This window comes from Coturnix japonica, chromosome 20 (genome assembly GCF_001577835.2).
Source record: "Coturnix japonica isolate 7356 chromosome 20, Coturnix japonica 2.1, whole genome shotgun sequence".
In the NCBI taxonomy this organism is placed as follows: domain Eukaryota; kingdom Metazoa; phylum Chordata; class Aves; order Galliformes; family Phasianidae; genus Coturnix; species Coturnix japonica.
In genome coordinates, this window is record NC_029535.1 from 7,272,009 (window position 1) to 7,286,386 (window position 14,378).

General features: G+C 46.9%; 1 long non-coding RNA gene across 7 annotated transcripts in view; it reads left to right on the forward strand.

The window, feature by feature from the left end:
- Positions 1-970: 970 nt before the first annotated feature.
- The window catches only part of LOC107323000, a 42,665-nt gene continuing 29,257 nt past the window's right edge, over positions 971-14,378 (forward strand). Inside the window, exons 1-3 of one of the 7 annotated variants that reach the window (XR_001559124.2) lie at positions 971-1,427; positions 1,567-1,725; positions 4,634-4,711. This is a non-coding gene — a long non-coding RNA (uncharacterized LOC107323000). The remainder of the gene's footprint in view (positions 1,428-1,566; positions 1,726-4,633; positions 4,712-14,378) is intronic. The other 6 variants (XR_001559122.2, XR_001559127.2, XR_001559120.2 and 3 more) reach the window with 6 other exon arrangements.

Sequence of the window (14,378 nt, forward strand, 5' to 3'; positions counted from 1 at the left end):
ACTGTCTGATGGTGTCCTCAGAGCCGGGAGCTCTGGCATCAGGTCATGAGAAAGTGACTCTTAAGAATCTCCTGACATGCCTTGGGGAGCCTTGGAACCTCTTAAGAGCCTTTCAAAGCTCATGGCACTATGGAGTGGTTCCTTTGGGTATTTCCCATCCCTAGATGACATGCTACCAGCTCCTAATAAGTTCATCCTCTGTTAAATGTTGCCTGACAGTCCCATGGATGCTCTACATGGAAGTAACCATTATGATTGATGCCTTCCAAACTCAGGAATCGGGGACTTCTAGATCTGCCCCTTGTTGGGGAAGATTTGGAGGTTGGAAGGCTCCCATGGCCAAAAGGCCCAAGAGGTGTCTGCATGTTGGTGTCCCCCATCAACATGTAATGGCAGGAGGGTTTCTCTGGCCTGTGGTGGAGCAATCCAGCCCTCTCTGTTAAGTGTAGGAGGTCAATGCCTTGCTGGGATTTGGATCCTTTGGAAGCACTGGAAGGTGGATGTGGCTGGACAGTTGAGTGCCTGGAATAATGCAGTGAAGGACTCAGTCCCACTGTGCAGTTTTTCTCTCTTGAAGGTGAAAATTAGGATCCCTTGACCTTCTTCCTCACCTTCTCTTCCAGCTACCTTTCAACAGTGAAGGAAAAAATACAAAAGAAAGAAGTCAAAAGAGAGGAAAAAGACAAATACAGGAGGGAGACAAAGGTCTTCCAGCACAGACAAGGTCTCCGCTCTGTGTCTCCCAGCGCTGGTGCTTACCAAACATAGCCAGGGCCCCTGTGAGCCCTCAGCCCAGCAGAGTAGTAAGATGAGCTCCCTCTTCATTTGGCCTGGCTAAAAATAGCAGAGGGTAAAAAAAGGCAGAGTCAGGACCCTGCAGGACCAGTAGTCAATGGGCTGAGAGGAGCGACTGAACTCCAAATACTGCTCAGCAGCCTCCAGCTGACAGGCTATTTTTTGCCATGGTTGACTAAATATGGTCAGGGAGGGAAGAGCACGAGCAGGGGCCGCTCGCCCGGCAGTGCGTGTTTCGGATGCTTCGCTGGGTATATAAGCACTGGAAAGGTGGACCCGCTTCCTGACCAGCACTTGCCCCCCTCGGTCTCCCCCATGGGTGCGTGTGTGCGTACCCCTCCCGGCGGCTGACCCCAACCCAGGGCTGACCCTTGGGAAGGAGGGGAATCTAGAGAGGGGACAGCCCCATTTCGCACCCAGGTGTGCTGCAATCCGGGCGGGTTGGGTCCCTTCTCCTTAACCCCCGCCTCGCCTGCCGCCGCCGGCTCTCCCCGGAGCCCCGCTCCCCCCGCTCATCCTCCGCTGCTCAGCCTCCGCTGTACCGCGCTGCCTGCCGCCTTCCTCCCCCCACCGCCCAGCCGCGATGCAGCAGCGGGGATGGAGTTGTAGTGGTGCTGGGCGGAGGGGGTGAGGTAAGGGTGGGGGGGGAGGTTTGCCTGATGATTTTTTTTTTTCCAATTTTTTTTTTTTTTTTTTTTTTTTTTTTTTTCTCCTCCAAGTGAGGACTAATACCATCACTGGGCCTGCTCTCTTTTTCCCTTCCTGCATTAGAGATTGGCTATAAGGAGAAGGCTGACGGCTGCAGCATGAAGCGCATTATTACCTTGTGATTCCATGACCCTCCTCTATGCATCCCTAACTCTCGAAAGCTGATTCAGCTTTCAGCTAGTGCTCTGGTGAGTCCTCTGCTGCAACAGAAGCTCCTAACTGGTATGTCTCTTTTTTTCCTTCCTCTCTTCTGCTCCCTTTCTTCCCTCTAACTGCACCAGCTCAGCTCGTTTTTAAACACTTTTCTGACCGATGCAGGACTGAGTGCTCATCCAACTTACCCAGGGACTTAAATGTCTGCTTTTGCATCCGGCAAATGTGTGTGTGCTGCATGTGTGTGTGTCTGTGTGGGGATGTGCCGGCTGCCTCTAATCCATGGATGAGTTGGGAGACCTTCCCCCCACCTTTATTCTCTTTTTTGTTGTTCTGCTGTGACATACTCTGCATTTAAAGGGGGGTGGGGGGGAAAAAAAAGCAACAAACTGCAGAGCAAGCAGTGCACTATAATAATCTGAACTGAAATGTTAGAACTTTGACATGCAGCCGTTCTGCAAGGTTAAACTGGCCTTTAAATGCCTAATTCAGAGCCAGGCTGGCTAATGACACCTAAGGGGATTGGGGCTTCATTTATTTATTTGCACCAAACTAGTGGCTCTGAGCTAATACCAGATAGAGCAAAAGGGTGAAATGTGGTTAAACTTAGCCTAACTTGCAGTGATCTCAGTGCTGCGGTGATTAACTGTTACAGTGCCGAGAACTGAGCATTAATTGTGGACGCATGGCTTGTGGGCAATCAGAAAGGAGATGCAAGGAGAAGTTAGGTTTTCCCTGCAAGGGATTTGAATTCAGGTTACACTCGTCCATCAATCGGCTGTTATTGCTTTTGCAGCTGAGAGTTAGCGGTGGTCATTATATTTTATATGATAGTGGTGATACCTGATCACATAAATGTATATGCATTGGTATTGTGTGAGGGTGCTGTGTTATATACACGCATGCACACAAATGGGGATATCTTTTATAGCATGCATATGTATATTTTACATGGCTTTATACAGAGATATTAAATGCTGTATATAAACAGGTGTAACACATGATTCCAATACAATGCACCTTCAGTCTGTGCTTGGAGTATGGCTATTTGCATATGTCTGTGCTGGAGAGAGTGTGCACTCAACAGCCATGTGTAATTGTGGAGGCAGAGCCCTGTGATCTGGCTGGCAGTTTAATTGCTGGTTCCCTGGTGCGGGTGGCCATGCTGCTGCCCCGAAGGACTGAGCCTCATCCATTCCCTGCAGCTCGGCCCTGCTGGATTCCCTTGCCATGCCCAGCCCCAAACCAGGCTGCCTCCAAGTCCCTGAAGTTTTGTGCTGCACAGCCACAGCCTGACTTTGCCACCGGGACTCAAGGAGCTCCCCCAGAATGGGACAGAGGGAGCAGGTGTACAGCACCATGCTTCCATCCTTCCCACCCCGTCCATCCCTCCATCTCCATCCTCCCCTTTTATTTCTTCTTGCACTCTGCACTGTCCACATTCCCATGCATTTGTTTTTCCTCCCCACAACAACCACAATTTTATTGTGCAGCTTTTTCTGCTCTTAGTGTGCTGAGGAGGGTGGAGGATGCTGGGCGATGCTCGCCCGCCACCATTACTCCTGGTGCTCGCTGCAGGATATGGACCACAAAGTGCCTCTGGCGTCACCATAAAATCACCGCCACGCCGCATGTCTGCTCCTCCACCCGCAGGGCCAACCCTACAGCTCATGGGCAGATTGAAACCTAGATCCACCACCTTTCTGGGAGCAGCCAACAGATGAATCTCGCTACTGCGGTTGTTCCATTGTCTCCAACATCTGTAGGGATTTTATGTGCCATCTTTTAGCTTCCTGTAGTGGCTGGCATCCCATTCTCCTGCTCATCTGCAGAAGTTTAAGACAGTTCAGGACAGTCCATGGCTGGTGGATTTCAGGAAAGCAAATTATGAGTTGAAATGTGCAGCGGCCCAAGATGTCAAGTAGCTGTTCTGTTCCGTCACTTGGCCTGCTGGTGTTTGTCTGAGGGGAATTCAACATGGCCAAGTGCTTTGGCCATGCGAAACCCACCTGAACTCAGTTTTTTTGTGGGCTTTTGAGGAATTCTCTTTAGAATCTGAGCACCCAGACTTTCCCTCGTGCTCCTCAGCTCTCCCTTCACTTTAATTTCACTGCAGTCATGCATTACCATGGTGCCACAGCTCCATCTCTCTTTCCCTCACTCCAAACCAACGGTGGAAATTTGCCTCTAAATGAGCCAAATAATGACATTTGGTGGGGCCAGAAGCCCTATGGCAGTGAGGAAGGGCCGAGCCAGCACCGGGCTCATGCCCATTCTGCTGCGTGGTGCGTGGCACTGAGGGGTTGGGGTGAGCCTATGGGTTTGCACCCCAGATCTGCGGGGTTTTGCAGCCTGATGATGTGGAAGTCAATCAGTGCAGGGAAATATTTACTCCCACTCTCCCAGTGATATTTCACAAAGCAGTGGGGAAAAAAAAAAAAAAAGAAAAGAAAAACATCGATACAATTAAGTATTCCAAAGTGCTTACTTTGCCACTTGCTAAGTTTACTTAAACCCTCTTTAAAGGCTTCATTAGAAACCTGTGAGAAACGGCCAGATTCATTAGTGCCGAGGCAGGCGTTGTGCATTTCGCCTGCAAATTGCAATCGAGCGGCGGCGGGGCGAGGGGCGCAGGTGAGCGCACACCCGCTGTGCTGAGCGAGCGGCAGCGCCCGCCGTGACCTCCGGAATGCTGCCCTGTATTCAGCCCAGCCACATTGTTCCAGAGCTTTAAAGCTCAGCGTGGCTGCTGGCGGAGGGCAGAGGCAGCAGGAATTGAGCTTCATAGGGACAACTCTAAAAGACTTCTTTGGCCTAAGCCACCAGCACGGGGCTGGAGTTGCTTTTTAGTTTGCATCTCTGTAGGTGTCTACCTCAGGTGTGGGGTTCTGCTGGATGACTTGTGAAAAGCAAATTGTTTTTTTTTTTTATATATATATATTTTAAATACCCTGAACTCCTCCACCCTTCTCCCAAGGTATATTGGGGATTGTTTGCTGCAAGGTAGTGTCACACTCACGGTGACCAGCAGAGGAAAAATCACTGGATTCTTTAGGTAAGATGCTTTATTCTTCCTATGGCTTAATCTCTACTTAGTGCTGGAAGCGATGGCGTGTCTGTAGCTGGTGAGTTCTCTTGCTCTACCAGATGGAACACTTCTTGCTGGTGTCGCTTTGTAAATTGGTGCTGGATGCTGGATTTTGTCTTTCTGAAAGCAAATTGGTTTCTTGTTTCTGAACTGCGGGATGGAGGCAATTGGGAATTTATATCTAGTTAACCTCCACCCACATGGCTTTATCTAAATCTGTACACACACATGTATATATGTATATATATATATACACGTATACACAGAAAGCAAATTCCTTCTACTAAAGCCTTTTTAATTGCTAAAAGTTTGCAATTTCAGTGTAAGCATCCTCTTTGTGTGTGGCTTTTCCTCTGTGTCATTCTGTGACTAAGTGCTGCAGGCACTATGGGCATTGCCCACTGCCTCTTCCCAGCCCTCAACCCCAGCAACCTGCAGGGGCAGAGCCAGGATGACCAGGAAGGGGAGTGAGGGTGTGTGTGTGTGTGTGTGTGTGTGTGTGTGTGTGTGTTTTGCACATGGGCTGCCTCAAACTGTGCTGTAACTCACTCCCGGGAAGTAAATGGCACGCCAGCCCTATTTCCTCCCATGTACATATTAATGCGCATATTGAACCTACCTGCTTGAGAGACATACTTCTTTATATGCCCATATGAACCTGGCAATCTATGGAATGTAAAGAAGTATGTATTTCAGGTGGGAACTCTTCTCGGAGGAGGAATGTGTGACCCCGTGTGAAGGGGGGAGAAAGGCAGACAGATTTTTGTCTTTTTTTTTTTTATTTTTATTTTTTTTTGAGATGCCTGACATGGCAGGCTGGCTGGGGAGTCAATTGGTGATCTTGTTCCAGTGCGTGTATTGTTCTGTCACTTTGCCTGTGTCAGCAGGTGGAAATGCTCATCAGGACATTAAATATTCAATATGCTGACTGCGGCATGGGCTTTGAAAGGCGATGCCAGAGGAAAGCTGGCTGTCCATTCCTGGTTTTCAGTGGGGATGCAGGCCAGTCCCTCTAGATTGCTGCTTCCCCCTCAGCCCTTTTTCCTGAAAATAAGGCTGGGTAACAGAGCTGGTCCTTAATCCGAGGGAAAAGGAAAGGAGTTGGAGGCAGGGAGAAGAAGGGAAGGAGTTGTGGCTTGGAGGTGCAGTATTTTGGCTTCGCATGAATACACAGGGAGTTTTTGGGATGTTTCCTATGTTAAAACTTTTTGTGCTTCATGCTGGAGAGGAAGCGATATTCACTGTGTGTGTGCTGGCCCTCAGATGCAGCCATTGGGTGCCCAGGTCACAGCCAGGGGCAGTGAGTGCTCCCAGTGTGTGTTGGTTATTAGAGGGGAAATAAATAAGCAAATTAGCTCTTTGAATTGGGGAAGTTTTCCTTGTGTTTCACTTTTCCTTTTTAACCTTTCTCATCGTAAAACACCTGGTTATTCTCCCAGCATCCAACAGCAATGGGATGCAGTGATACAAAATGGGTTTTACATTCTGTGTGAACAATCAGAACTTTCTGTCTGGGTAGAGGCAGGTGAAGCTTTCAGCCCCTGTTTTCCTCAAGCTTAAGGGATGCACATATCTGGGCAGATAGACACCCATCTACTCCCAAACTTATCCCCATCACCCTGCTGTGCAGCCAAGGGTGCAACAATGTTCTGCTCTGGAGAAAATTCCTTGTGGTTTAGCACATCTGTGTGCTTGGCAAAAGTGCTCCGAAGGCCTTTGCTGAGCCCCAGTTTGCTGAGATTCGTGGCAAGCACCACTGCCACTTGTTACATGTACACCGAATGGGGCTTAATGGAAAGCAGGCAGTTGTGAACAGCAGGTTAGGAAAGGTGGGCTGGGCTTTTAAGGAGATTTCCGATCTACGGTATTCCATAAGTTTTATACATCGTTCTTTTTAAAAAAAGTGATAAAAGTGGTAGATACACGTGGAGTGCTCAATCTCTGCCTGGAGGAGTAGGGACCTCTGTTTTGCCAGGTACTTTGAGGAGAGGCATCATCCCCTGGACAAGAATGGGTCCCAGCCACTGGGTGTCCTGCCCAATTTGGGGACACAATTAAATACAAAGTATAAGGTGTTGGGAATCGAATAGAGGCCGAGCAGCAGAGTTCCCATGGCCAAACAGGGATGCAATTTATCTCTCTTGTACATCACTGCTGGAAGCTTGAGTTGCTGAGTGAAAAATGAGGATGACTCTCACCATTCTGGCCACAATAGCAATTTCCCTCCTTTTCCCAGATGACCTTTTGCCTTACCTCGTCTCCATTCCCTTTTCCTCACTACTTTCCTCTCCTTTCTTCTTTCCTTGTCTTCTGCTTACTTGCGTGCTTCTCATTTTCTCTTTATTTCTAGCTTGCTTTCTTGCTTTCAACTCTGCTCTTATATTTTTCTCCTTTTCTTCTTCTTCTTCTTTCTCTTTTCTTTCATTCTCTCATTGTCTTGCTCTTTCTTTTTCTTGTTTTCTTCTTTTGCTCTGCATTCTCAGTGCGGGTGTTACTAAGCCTTCCACATCATCGTGCACATCTCTAGCGAAGGTGCTCACGGTCTGATTTACAGCATATACCTGCATCCCTAATGCAATTTTTATCTCCTTCCCCCCTCTCTGAATTAATATGCTTGTTAATCACACGGAATTGCTAACTTTAGGAAGTCTCTAAGTGCTCAGATTTATTTTTATGTAAATATTTTCAAAACCATAACTCAGCCCTGTCTCACCGTGCGGGAACCACGTGGTGGAGGTGTGTGGGTGCAGGACACGTCCTGAGACCATACCCCGTCTCTGGTGCAGGGGGACAATACCAAAAATTAACTAGAAATGCTGTGTACAGACCCCAAAACCATGCCAGCCCTTTAACCATTAGCATAGTCCACCAGTTTGCGCCACTCTTACTTTTAGCTCCAGCTCCTTCTCGCTTTTCTTCTTCTTTGGATTAAAACTGTGACCGTTCCTCCACACTAGGTCCTCTCTATTTCTCAGCTCAATGTAAGCCTCTTCTCCTTCACTCTCCATAGAGTGGGGCTGCAGGTTCCATGCCGAAACAAGGCGCAATGCTCAGTTGCGCCCATCCATCCCACAAAGCGCGCACTGAGCGGTCCACTGTCAGAAATGGGCGCTCTGAGGACTGTAAAAGCCATAAATCCAGTGGACCAAATTAGTTACATTTTCCTATTCTATGCCTCACAAAACCCAGCCGTTCTTGAGATGAATTTTCCGCACGTAAGCGAAACTATGGGCAGGTATAGAACGGGAATCTTGCACACGCGCATGGGAGCACAGGGATGAATTTGTGCTGTGTGTTTTCCCCTGAATTGTTATTTTTTTCACTTTCATGTGTTTATGTTGATGAGCTATTATTACTTTTTTGGTATTACTTAATACCAGAAGACAGGTGGTCCAATAAATCCCAGCAATTTTTTATTTATTTAAAAAATAAGGAGGGGGCTAGGGGGGGGCAGCATATTTGCAATTCAAGTTTAATAGTGCATTCATCAAGAGCAATAAAGCATTCATTTTATTGCACGAGTATTTCAAGGGATGTTCTGGCCCTGGTGAAAGCATTAGTAAAGGGGTGCATCAGCAATCTCATTTAAAACTGTCGACCCAATGTGAAAAATGTTGCGTTGAAGAATAAACTGCTATTAAGCATGATTAGATTGACCTGCAGGACAGATATTTTAGCTGCTGCAGCACAAGTCGATCAAAGTGAGCATCGCTTAGATTGCAAATTTTTTTCTTTTTTTTTCCTTTTTTTTTAATGCCCTAAATTAAAAATGAAAGAGCCTCAGAATATTTAGGACCAGAGAGTGACTTTGGGGGTGAGATTTGTGTGCTTGATTTGAGGAGGTGTGGAAAGGTGGAGAACAGGGGAAAACATATTAATTGCTGCCCCTTTAGCATACATTGAAAGTATGTTACTCGGATCAACCAATCAAAAAAGAAATTGTGCTGACTCAGCATTCGGGCTAGTCTGCACGTCCGATTGCAGAAGAGATCAGCACTGCACTGCAGTATCTTTCCCTGCCTTTGACACCAGCCTAGCTGGGCAGGGCTTCCCTTCTGCTTCCCAGGACTGGGTTAGGCCAAGAACAAGAGTGGGCTCTGAAGAAACAAGGAGAGAGCCAAGGTTGCAGAAGCCTTGAGCTGCTCCGAGGCTTTTTAGTCTGTAAGCAAGAGCTCCCATGCTAGGTTTGCCCTGCCAGATGCGAGCGGCATGTATTGCTTGGGAATATATCTATTTTTAAAGAGTTTCACCACATCTTGCACTTCACGGTGGCTGTGGGCGAGGGGGTGGTGTGTTCCTTGCAAGAGAAATATCCTCACTCTGGAGCTTGCATCCCTCCCCTGAAAGCCGTGCGCTGATTTCAGCGATTCCCTCCCAGTGAAAACTCTCGGTTTAGCGCTTTCAGCTGAAGTTGCTCTTGACCTGAAGCCATCATGCAGCAAGATGCTTCCCTGTTGGGATGCAGGGTCATGGCGAGTGCAGCTCATTGCACCACCTGCTTGCTGGGCTGCAGGCAGCCACACTGCTCCCCTGCCTTGCTTTCCCCCAGAGGGAGGGGTGTGTGCTCATGTAGAGATGCTGAAGCTATTGCAGGGATAGGAGTGGAGAAGGTCCTGGTGCAATTGCCCAAGGACAAGCTCATTTTGAGTGCACAATGCCAAAATGCAAAGTCTTGTGCAGACTCCTCAATAGACAGAGCTCCAAGCTGCCTGCTTCCTCTGAAACCCTGTAATGCTCCAAAGGAGGTTCTGCTTACACTGTGTAAGCAGTGTCAGTATGCACCTTTGCTTCGAGGTTGCATTTCTTTCATAGAGGTCTGTATGAAAGAACAGAGGTCAATAGCCATGTGCACAGGTGGAAGGTTGTCAGAGGACAGATGTACTTTGAATAAGAGGCAAGTTTATAGTGAAGCTTTTAGCAGTTGGAGCAGTTACTGTTGGTGCTCAGAATACCCTGATAGAAACAGTGTGTCTGACATCTCAAACAGAAACAGCTTTTCATTTTTTTCCCCTTTTTTTCTTTCCTCTTTTCTCGAAGCACAGCACCCTGCCTGTAGGTGCTTTGCCATGTCCAGATATGGCCTGTGCTGGGATGGGATACACTAGCTAAAAAAGCCACAGGCAGCCCAGTGGGGCCGGCAGCAGCTGGTATAAATAGTACTCATTCTCAGCTGCCCCTCTGCCGGGCCGGATTAGGTGGCATCTGGGCAGCCAGGGGCTCGTGACCACCAGCCGCAGAAGTCCCCAAGCAGCTGTGAGGGCAGGAGCTGTCCCTGCAAAGCCCTTACATAGGCACGTTGACCCTGGCATTTGGGGAGTCGGGTAAAGCTACCAGAGCAAGAATCTGGTGACCTAAGAATGATCAGGAATAAAGTTCATCACGGCATCCAGGCAGAGCTTCCAGTCTGGGACGTGGTCCAAGGTTGGAGGCAGGATCTGGCCTTCTGCTTTTTACCCCATTGCACGCATGTGGAATCTGCAGGGATGGTGAAGGGGAGGCGTAGCGTTGCTCAGAGCAGCTGAGATGCGGTCGCATCCCTCTCTAGGACACAACGAGTTAATTTACTGTCAGTGAGATTATTGGAATCTGATTTAATACTTGTGTTTACTTCAGGTCAACAAATTAAAAAAAAAAAAAAAAAAAGGAAACAACACCACAACAAAGCTTAATAATTTAAGGCACCAGCTTGATGGAGGCTAATAGAAAATAATGAATCTCATGCAGAGATTTCCATCCCAAGCTTGTGGAGCATGCCCTCCTGCCATGCCTGCAGTCATGCCATGCAGTCAGTGCCATGAGAAGGGGCAGCGTGGTGCCTGGAGGCAGCTCATGATATATGGAAGTGAAAAAATTGAGCAGTGAATGGAATTGGTTTGATCGAGTGGAGATAAACGTGCAGGCAACAGCTGAAATGTGGTGTGTGTAGTGGGGGATGTGGGGTAAAAAGCTGCTGGCACCACAGGTCACAGCAGAGAGGGTCTGCTGACAGGCAGGGGCAGTATGGGTGGGTGCAGGTGATGTTCAACACATGAGTAAAGGTTGTTATAGAGTGTGTTGGGGTTGGTCCTAAAGTGACCACAGGCTGTGTAGGGGATGCCTGGAGCCTTCAAGTGCACTGGGAGATGCGGCACTACTCACAGAGTGAGATGGCAGTTCCTAAGTGGGGAATGGCTTTGCTGCTAAATCAGTGCAGGGGATTTGTCCCTTCCTTGCCATGTCAGGGCTCTGAGCAGCACCAGGTTGTGTTCTTTAATTTAAGCTTTGTCCTAAAGCCTTGTCTCAGAGATAATAAGACACACACACATACGCACCCGCTAAAATCCATTGTGCCATTTTTGCAAAGAACAGCAGAAGCTGCCCGTGTGCCTTCCCCTCTCTGTCCTCCACGCTCATTTGGCCTATTTGAAGTGGAATTTATTCCTGGGAAGGTCCCCATCAATTTGCCTTGCTCTTTTGTTGACAAGTTTATTAAAAACCTGGGCAACTCCATATTAAACTTTTATCAGTGTCGAAGAAGAATACGTCCTTTGAGTGGCCACAAAAGTTATGGATTGGATCTGAACATTTCTTGTTCCACTGTCCAGCTGAGTCAGCTTAACAAATAAAAGCTGCCACCTCCATTTTTTTCCCTTCCTCAAGAGACAGTTCCCTTCCCTGTGTAAGTAACAGCGGCAATAACACAAGGAGGTTTCAGGGCTGGGCAAACAGGAGCTTTTCTTTGCACCCACCAGTCCTCGCTGCTGGTTAGAATAATTATATTAACAGGAAACAGGAATAAAATAAGAGCCCTGCAGGTGGTTATAGTTTCATATCTCTGAGCTAATTGTTTGTGTAAAGTAATCAATACTTTATAGCTAAGTATATGGAAGAAATCCCCCCCGCCCCCCAAAGTTAATACTGGTTGTACCAAGAGTGATATGAGTAGTTTCTTGTTTCCATACCCTGCAAGGGCATGGAGGGTTGGCAGCGCGGCCGGCAGCGATGCTCGGTTGGGGATGTACGGAACCATCGCTCTTTTTCCTTTAGTTGTGAGATTAAACCGAGAGGAGGCCAACGTGTTGCGGGAGAGATGTTAAAAATAAAGCGCTGGCATCGCATAACCTAGTTCCTGTTTTGCCTTGCAACTGAGGTTTTTATGAGTTGAAAGAAACCTGCGAAGCAATCGGTGAGACGGGTTTTGAGCTGCCAGAACAGAGACAGGCAGGGGAGAAGCGAACCGAGCGGCGGTTCTTAACCTCTGCCAGATAAATAAATAAATATCTGTCCCCAAACAACATATTTCTTGGCCTGTCACCGTGTCCAAGGATTTTTTAGTTCTTAAACAGGTTTGCTGGCATAATTTGTCAAGTACAACAGGGAGGTTTCCGTGTGACAGAGGATCATTTTTCACTGCGCACAGTGGGGCACCGATGCAGTCCTGCAGGCTCAGAGCAGCTCCATAATTAGATAACAGTTAACATACGTGTATTAGAGGGATCATCCTTCATGCTATGGGGTACAGCAGTGCCCGCCACTGCTGATACCGTGCTGTGCTGAAAGCAGGCAGGGAGCGGGCCGGACAAATGCATCTTACTCCAGGAGTTTATCTGCATCACCATTTGCTCCAATTATAACTAATTGGACACATATTGCATTTTCATAGCATCTAATTTTCTATTGATTTTAACGGGACTGATGGTGTTTTGTACTGTTAAGTGGTATCTCGTACCCGTTGTTGTTTAAAAATGCTGAGTGCACTCCCCTGTATGGAATTATGCAGTCAGCAGATGTTTTAAAACCTCTTTAATTGTTCGGTCCATAAAATGCACAAAGTGTATTAGGGAACAGCTTTGTTCTCTTTGAGTGTGTGAGTTTAAAAATCCAAACTCCAAACTATTTCTGTTGCTGGTTCCAGGAGCTGAAGCTCTCAGGGGGCAGCCTGGTCCCAGGAGCAGACACCCTGCTGCAATGGATGCTCTGCAGTTCTTAGGCTGTATATGAAGCAGGACCTTCAGCTCCAGGGTGAAATTTGGATTAAGATAAAGATGTTCATATTGAGAACTAAGATTCTGATAAAGTCACTTGTGGTCTCCTGTACAACTAAGGAATAAGCTGGTAATTGGTAGGTTTGGGGTTATATTCTCTGTTATAGATCTTGCTCTCTATGTCTCTACAGTACATCCAAATAAAACTGGACTATCAAATTAGCCATTGCATTTCAGCAAATACTCAGTGAAGCAGGATGAAAGCAATAGTCCTCTGTTCAGCATCATTTAAGGAAGAAAAGCTTTAAATGAGATATTTAGTGGAGAAGCAGAGAGGCAGCTGGGAAAAAGCATTCCTAGCATCAATTGTTACAAGCATGGTGGAGATTTGAATGCTTCGGATATTGGCATATAAGGAAGAAGGTCTTTATGCTGAAGGCAGTGAAGCACTGGCACAGGTTGCCCAGAGGGGTGGTGGTGCCCCATCCCTGGAGGCATCCAAGGTCAGGCTGGAGGGGCTGTGAGCACTGATGGAGCTGTGGGTGTCCCTGCTCACCGCAGGGGGTTTGGCTCAAACAGACTTTAAGGTTCTCTTCCAAATCAAGCAATTCTATGACCGTATGGTTAAAGGTAGATAGGGCAGGAGATGGGAATTGTGCTGTGGGGCAGCAGTACTGCCCAGGATGCCTGTGGGCTGCCATTAGCCTGCTGCCTTCACCAGCCATTAGCAGGAACCTCATCGTAATGTTGGGAGACGGGTGGGATCATGGAGGTGTATAAACTAAATAGACACTTTATTAAGTTCAGGTAATAGTTTTGAAGGACTGAGTGGCTACTGCACTGTCAGCAGCTCCTTTAGTGCCCCTAGGAACTGAGTGCTTTTTAATTAAGTCAAATAAAATCCAAGCGGAAGACTTCCCAGCCTTGGCTGAAGCATATTTTTTGGGTTGAATACCTATAATTTTAGAAATGTTAATAAAACACAGTCCACTTTTTCCCCTGTAATAATATAAATTAAATTAATATTTTATGTCTGTAAGAAAAAGGATAAAAGCAGAGAGGTTGTATTTTCTGGCTTACAAATGGCACATTGTGCAGAATACAGCAACTGTGGCATTGATTTAAACATCCTCGCAAAGACACCATGCAATAAAGTTGAATCATCTGCAGCACAAGCATGGCTGTTTGGGGGAAAAATAGCCAAATGAGAGAGCAGACATTTTCCTGTATTATCAAAAGCCACTTCATTTTGGGGAAAATTCCTCAGATTTAGTGACATTTGGATGGAAATCAAATAACACATTAACTTGAGGAAAGGGGAAAAAACCTTCCAAAGCTAATTACAAAGGGAATGTGCACTTCATTAAGATAAAGCTGTAGGAAATCAATGTTCTGTATTGTTGTTTTTTCCTTTTGATTGGATTTTAGCATGATAAATTGTTAATGCATTTGATCTAAAAATGATTTGTTTATTCAGATGAAGAGCAACAGTGCTTTGTCTCATTTGGCCTTTTAGCTTATAATGATAATGATTTCAAGGGATGTTCATTTCTCAAAAGGGTATTGGACTGGAATAAGCAGGAGATTTCTGGACTCAGAAAGATGGGCCCTACGCTAGGTTTCCTTGTAGGCTAATTCTATTGCATGTTGAATCTTCTGCTTCATTAGGA